The sequence below is a fragment of the Thunnus thynnus genome, chromosome 19 (genome assembly GCF_963924715.1).
Source record: "Thunnus thynnus chromosome 19, fThuThy2.1, whole genome shotgun sequence".
NCBI classification, from domain to species: Eukaryota; Metazoa; Chordata; class Actinopteri; order Scombriformes; family Scombridae; genus Thunnus; species Thunnus thynnus.
In genome coordinates this window covers 3,418,073-3,425,790 of record NC_089535.1, presented here as the reverse complement: position 1 = coordinate 3,425,790, position 7,718 = coordinate 3,418,073, and positions in this window count along the sequence as shown.

Sequence of the window (7,718 nt, the reverse complement as noted above, 5' to 3'; positions counted from 1 at the left end):
TTAAGTTCATTACAATAATAAACTTAAGACTTTTTAACTGAATATGGATAGTTGTAGCAGCGGTTGTCCTCCGGAGAAAAAGGAAAAACATTAGTGCAACTGAGGGGCACAAAAGCGATAAGATGATACTGCAGCAGCCTCAGATTAGCCTTTGGAGAAATTAGTCTGTTGGTGTGTGAGTTAAGGATCACACTATCTTGGAACAAACTGCTGGTTTATTAAGACTTAAAAAACAACTCATATGAACAGTGTCGACATTCCATGAGCCTACATCATGGATGTATTATGAGAGCTGGATACAGGACTAAAAATGGCGCCCATTCAGTCCTATAGGAATTGCTCGCCTGGTGCGCAGTAATGTTTCCCCCGCTGGCCCCGCCTGCGAGCTCCCGCTCGGCCCATAGACTTTACATTGTGATGACGTCACAGATTTTTAAATCGCTTTTCTCGGCTCGAAGTTTGACAAACATAAAACCTCCATAGATCAAAAGTTCATAATAGAAAGAGTCATAATTAACGTTGTTTGCAGCTCGAGGTGTCCTGTCAACAGTTTTACAGGCGTCTCCTTTACAATGGGGGTCTATGGGGAAAATCCTTTTTGGGCCGCAGGGGGATTTTTCGCTGCAATACCGCGAGTGGCCACTGGGAAAAATTGGCTGCAAGGCAGAGTGGCGGCGCCCTATCCAGCTCTTATTATACATCCATGGTCTACATACAAGACTGATTCAGACAGGGCATAGAGCAGACTGATTGGTTTAGCTGTAAACACATCTACACATACGGAAGCTCATAACGAACAAGCAGAACAGTCATCTAGGCAAATGATTTACAGCCTTTATGCTGGACTCTGTACCCGGATAATCGGTGGACCCAGGCTGGCAAAGAGGGACAAACTCCACGGCATTTGCTGACAGGGCTACGCTAGTGCTAACATTAGCAGGGCTACAGCTGGACTGCCTGTCATGTCTGAAGTAAGCCGGAAAAATTTTATACCAGCAAATCATCTTTGTCATGTCCACATTCCTAAATGCATTGAGTTGCTGCCACTCGATTGGCTGATTTAGATATTTACATTAATGAGCAGTTGAATAGGTGTAGCTAATAAAGTGGCCGGTGTGTGTGTGTGTGTGTGTGTGTGTGTGTGTGTGTGTGTGTGTGTGTGTGTGTGTGTGTGTGTGTGTGTGTGTGTGTGTGTGTATATATCTGCGCAAAGTTTTAGGCACTTTAGATGTCTGATCGGTCCTAAATTTATTCATGACATGACAATGACCCCAAGCATACAGCTAGAGTCATAAAGAACTATTTTCAGCAACAAGAAGGATGATGAGTCCTGCAACAGATGGTATAGTTTGGCCCCCACAGAGCCCTGATCTCAACATCATGGAGTCAATCTGGGATTACATGAAGAAGCACCTGAGACGGCCTAAATAATAAATCCACAGAAGAAGATTCTTTCTCGAGGATGGTTACAACAACCTACCTGCAAGTTACCATGAAAAACTGTTAAAGTGAACCAAGGAGAAGCTGCTCTCAGCAAATATTGATTTCATTTAGGTTTCTTCTGTTTACTCAACTTTGCATGAAGTTAAATGATAAATAAAAAACATTCATGGCATTGCTTTTGAGAGCATCCTCATTTTACTTTTAATGCCTAAAACCTTTGCACAGTACTGTATGTGTGTATATAAATATATATAAATATATATCATTTCTACCACTAAAACTGAGAGATGGCCAAATGAATTTGATGTGATAGTAGTCACAGCTTTTAGTTTTATTTACATTATTTTAACATTTGTTAGACAGATAAAGTATGTGTGCAAAGTTAAATGTTTACATTATGTTATTGTATTTTTTATGTTAATAAACTATTCTAGAGTTTAACTAATGAACTCTCTGGTTTCTTCAGGCTTTCTTCAGTCTTTATAAGGATACTCTTCAAACTGGCAGCATTATTAAATTATGTATTGTGATAAATAATTTTTTCCATATTAATCAATATTGTTACTGTGATCATATTTTTGCCATATTGCCCAGCCCTCTATATATACACACATCTGTACATACCTACACACATATACAAATAAAAAGAAAATAATTTATTAATTAAGCAAATTTTAAAAAAGCTAATATAAAGTAAAATATTTGACCGCATCTTCTACTGAATCCTTATTTTATAGCTCGGCATCTGCCTTCTCTTTGAATAAATCCTTCAATATTGTTTGTGATCCATATATTTAATCCATTTATTCCACTGTTTGAAATATTCCAGTTATTGATTTCTTATTCTGTTCTTTCCATTTCTAGAATGCTGTCTACATTTGACTTCCACCAATGACGGTGGAGTGGGTTCAGATGGTAATATACCTAAAATAATACATTTTAGTTCAAGTGCCTGTTCAGTTTATTTTGGGTAATTTTTCTAGAATAGTACTCTGAAGTATTAAAAACTGTGGTAGTAGTATATATGATTAAGGTATTTTAGTACTTATTCCACTTCTTGTTTGCCACCGGACTCTCCCAATGCTTGTTGTGGTCTGTATGTCCAGTTAGAGTGAGAGATTGTGTGTAAAATGTGGTGTTAAAGGCTCCTGATGTACATCTGTTTCCTCTACGTTACTGAACTTTAATTCTTTGTGGCATCCCCTGAAACATATCTGAAATAAACTTTTGCTACTGTCAATAAACAGGCAGAGTTTCTGTTTTTCCCCTCAAGGACAATTTCCACAGCTGAAACACCGTTGCTACTCTACTGTAGATTGCTCAGCATGCTTTGGTGTGACATAAGAATATGTAATACCAAAGGAATTTAAAAAAATGTTATTTGTAAAATGTTACTTCATCCTGTTTATTTTCAAAATAATTGTTTATTGTAGGAAATGCCAAATTATTGCCAAACGTTTCATTTCATGATACCACTTTACATCACAAAGTCCTTGTTAATCTAATGTAGGAGGACAACCGCTTGTTCTTTAATTCTGTTAGCTAATCTTTGATTCTTAAGGAAAATAAGAGACAGACTTCCTGGATTCCTAAATGTGTAAGAGCAGACCCTCGGCCTGCAGAACTGACCTTTGTAACCCTCTAAGTGGGAGTTTGATCAGTGATGCTCAACAGTTGTGCTGTGATACATTACAGTGTAGCATTTTTACTGGAATCATAATGTTTTCACATTACAATGCTGTAAAATAATATCTGTTATCTTTCAATAGCAGTAGTCCAAATTCAAAGCTGTCATGACCACTGTCTGGGGTGCTGATTTTGGACCTATCTCAAGTTTGCCAACATTGGTCTCTTCTGTTGAGCTCACTATATACTGCTTATCTTGTTGTTTCACATGCTGGTAGGTGAGTCTTTGAGACGCCAAAACCAACCGACCTCAGCTCCACTCAGGGCTGCCCTCTCTGGCAATAGCTCTTCTTGTTTTGTGTGTTTACTTCAACAAAAATCAAGTTTCATCAGAGTTTCCATCGGGCAATTTATCAGATTTCACACAGCTCCTCTGGAGCCACAAAAGGCTTCATACTACTTTTTTCCCATATTGCAGTAGTACTCCTCAACATCAGTATTCCCCTTTATGTTTGTTTTTTTTTGTTTTTTTTTTTTTGTTAAACTACTGTTTCCAAGGTCAACAATGAATGTTCATGCTCAAAAGTTGTTGCTGTTGTTAGTGCTGTCATCTGCTAACTTACTAACTCATGTCTCAATAAATCCTGAGTTTTTACAGGTTGGGAAAGCTAGAGGCAAAACAGCTCAATCAGTCACAGTCAGGTGGAGATTTGTGGAGGGCAGGAACACCACCTCCAATAACCAGTTTCCTGAGGGGAAACCCTTTTACCATCGCTCCCATCATTCAGTTTGTGAAACGAGAGTGCAGAAACGAAATCTGGAGCTTTCAAAAGACTGTGACATGCAAACAAGCTTCTGTTTACAAGTGAGGAGCTGCTGTTGTCAAAGATTAAAGAGGCAAGAGATCAGCAGAAGAGAGCAGACTTTCGAGGGCCTTTTAGTTTCATAGAAAATGTTCAAATATTCCTTTATGTGGTCAAATGAGACAAGTTTTGTTTAGAGGGACCAATACAACAATTACTTTCTTTATCCACCTTTAGTGAGGTGAGTTACTGTAAAACTTGTTCAAGGTATTTGTAGTGTTACCGAATATTATGTTTATAGTATGTTCGAAGTTGTCTTTTATTTCATTAAATACCAGGGGGCTTAAAGACAGTAATAAGAGAAAAGCTATATTTTTATTTTGCAAAGGACAACAGGCACAATGTGTTTTCTTACAAGAGACTCATTCCAGTAAAGAGGACGCAACATTTTCACTTCACTTCAAAAGTGAAGTACTTCATGATATGAGATGAAACGATGATACCAAGTACCTGCAGAAAACTTCTGTTTAAGAAACAGCAAAAAGTCATGTTTAACGAAGCGAAATGTAAACGAGCCTGTAATCATACAACAGAATAAGAAGATGTAGAAACACTAGCCATAATTTCCACATATTAAAAGTAGGCTATGGCTTAAAATACATGTAGGAATTATTATATATGACTTAAGTACGGAGACAATTTTTTGCTACTTAGTTGGATGGTGAAGAAATCATTCTGAATATGTCACATAAAAAAGAAAAAAGTAATGCCAAACTGTTTCTGCTACCGAAGTAAAAAGTGTAAAAGTAGTTAATGACTGATGAGTCTATCTGACTGAAATGTTGCATTTGTAATCATGGGAGCCAATTAACAGTGTGTGGATTATTTTTCTGATAAAAGACAATATTTGGTTTTTATTTCCAGTTATCGTCACTCAGTTGTCTCATGTTATTCTGAGCTGCAGTGATGGAATCAGAGTGTAAAATCATCCACACTGTCAGCTTCACTCCGGGGATAAAATAAACTTTATACTATTAAAATGCAGCTAAAATCATCATTATGTGATTAGTGTTGTAAACGATCAATCAATCAATCAATTTTTATTTATATAGCGGGACAGAATAACAACAATCATAACAATAACAATAAGTAGCAACAGCCAGGGAAGGATGCCAACAGGACTGCGAAGGCTCGGCCTGCATCCCAGGGTTTCCTGCGAGATGAAAAAGCACAAAAAAAACCGGGGAAGAAGCAAAGTTAGTGACATGCATTGATGTTACATGAATGCATACAGATGGAGAGGAGGAGGAGGAGAGAGGAGCTCAGTGCATCATGGGAAGTCCCCCAGCAGTCTAGGCCTATAGCAGCATAACTAAGGGCTGATCCAAGGCGAGCCTGGTCGGCCCTAACTATAAGCTTTATCAAAAAGGAAAGTTTTAAGCCTACTCTTAAACATAGAGAGGGTGTCTGCACCCCGGACCGAATCTGGTAGATGGTTCCACAAGAGAGGAGCCTGATAGCTGAAGGCTTTGACTCCCATTCTACTTTTAAAGACTGTAGGAACCACCAGTAAGCTGCATACTGGGAGTGCAGTGTTCTAGTGGGATAATACGGTACTATGAGCTCCTCATGATATGATGGTGCCTGACCATTAAGGGCTTTGTAAGTTAGGAGATCTATCTGTTTGTTAGAAGCTCTGTTTTAAAACCAGAGGGGAAACAGAAAGTCTGGAACAATTAATGTTTCCACTGCCTATAGAAATATATATCACTCTTTTTTATTTGTCACTTTATTGTAAACTTAGGACTTTTGTCCACGTCAGGATCTTGTAGGAATGATGACTCTCTCTTTTTTTTTTCCAGTGATCTGATTGGTCAGTGATCAGAGTGTTGACAGGTTGTGATCCAATCTTCTGAAGATAACCTGCTCTGGCGCAAGTTAGCTGTTCAGTTACCATGGTGATGAACCCCCGTAAGAAGTGAACCACTGTCATAGGACTGCAAACCCAGAGTTAAACCTGAAGTTACCTCGCTAACCCCAAATCCTGCTTCGTAGTACAGGCCTCTGGTCAGTTTGCCACCTCACCTGCAACACAAGCCAGCCCTCAGCCACCACCTCCAGCCTCTTGCCATTATTCTTTCAATAAACACCCCAAGAACTGTCCTTGCTTAAACATAACATGTCACAAAGGTGGGTGAATGGAGCAGGTGGACACAAATGCAGAGACGGCAGGCAGGTTGGATACGATGCTGAATATTTAATGAAAGAACTCAAAAATCACAAGAGACACTGAGACCAGGAACAAAGACCATAAACGCAGGAAAAAAAACTTGGAGAATACACAGTGCGAAGGCAGAACAAAAGCAGACAACTCGACAAAGACTGAACTGAAAACAGGAAGTAAAGTGACCAGACACAAGGAGGAAATATTTCAAAATAAAACAGGAACTAAATTAAACAAACAGGTGACACAAAAACACAGGAGGAACACACAAGGGAACAGAGAAAACCAAAACCAGGAAACAAATGCAACACAAATGAAAGAGTCCCTCAAAAAGTCCAACTAAAAACTGAAAAAGTCTGAGGGCATCAGAAGGATAACAAAAACCGAGGAAGTCAAAAGAACAAAAACACAAAGAGTCCAAAACACAGAAAAAGTCCCGGTAGGACGTGACATAACAGAGTCCTCACTAAGACTAAGAAACTCCAGTTCTCAGATCTTTACACTGCCTGTCCTGTCTGTTGGTTTATAAAGCACTGAATGGTTTTGGGCCAAAATACATTTCTGATCTGCTGCTACGTTATGAACCATCTGGAGCAGGTCTGCTTTCAGTCCACAGAGTCAAAACTAAACATGGAGAAGCAGCGTTCAGTGTTTATGTTTCACATATCTGGAACAAACTCCCAGAAAACTGCAGGTCTGCTGCAACTCTCAGTTCTTTTAAATCACAGATGAAGAGTTTTCTGTTTGCCTTTTATTAAACCAAATTTGAGGGTTAATATTTTACACGGCGCTGTAACTTTTATTCTCCTGTTGTATCTGTCTTATTCTATTTAACACTTTTTAAATTGTATTTAAATGTCTTTTTACGTTGCTTTGTGTTGCTTTTATATTCTGTCTCGATGCCTTTTATGCTCTATATAAAGCCTTGCCTCTAGTACATTTAACGGATGAAAATGGTAATATTTTGAATCATACTGATTTTAAAGTAATATTTAATTTGGATTGCTCATATAAGCAATATTCTTTTGTAGTCAAAGCTATTCCTGTGACTTTGACAAATCTAATTAAAGGAATATTACAATATTCACCCGTAATAACAGCATCTGCTACTCTGTTTATTGACAATTACATTATTTTAGAAAGTAAATGTAATAACAAAATTTGAGATCATTAATTACAAATGAATGTTTTCCTCTTCCTGTTAAAAGAAAAGTGCTACCTCAAAGATTTTCAAGGACGGACACCATCAAAGTTAGCGATAAATATTTTTTATTCCCTTTGTTAAAGGGAAGTTCGTTTAAAAAACAATTAACAATATTTATCCATGCAGAGAATTCTTACGCATAAGATTTAATTTGGATAATAACACATGTACTTTTTGTCAAGGCATGAATGGTTACTTACAAATGATGTAATACCTGTTTTTGAATATCATATTGTTAAGTTTGGTGTTTTTATGCAAAACAAGGATGTTTTAAATTTAAAAATGACTTGAAAATTTTCTGTCAATCCTTAAAAAAAGCTGGAAAATAGAAGTGTCTTCAGATTCTGAGCTACTTATGCTATATATTGACTAACCCCCCTTAGAGTTAATTTGATTTACATTTAAGTATTTATTATAA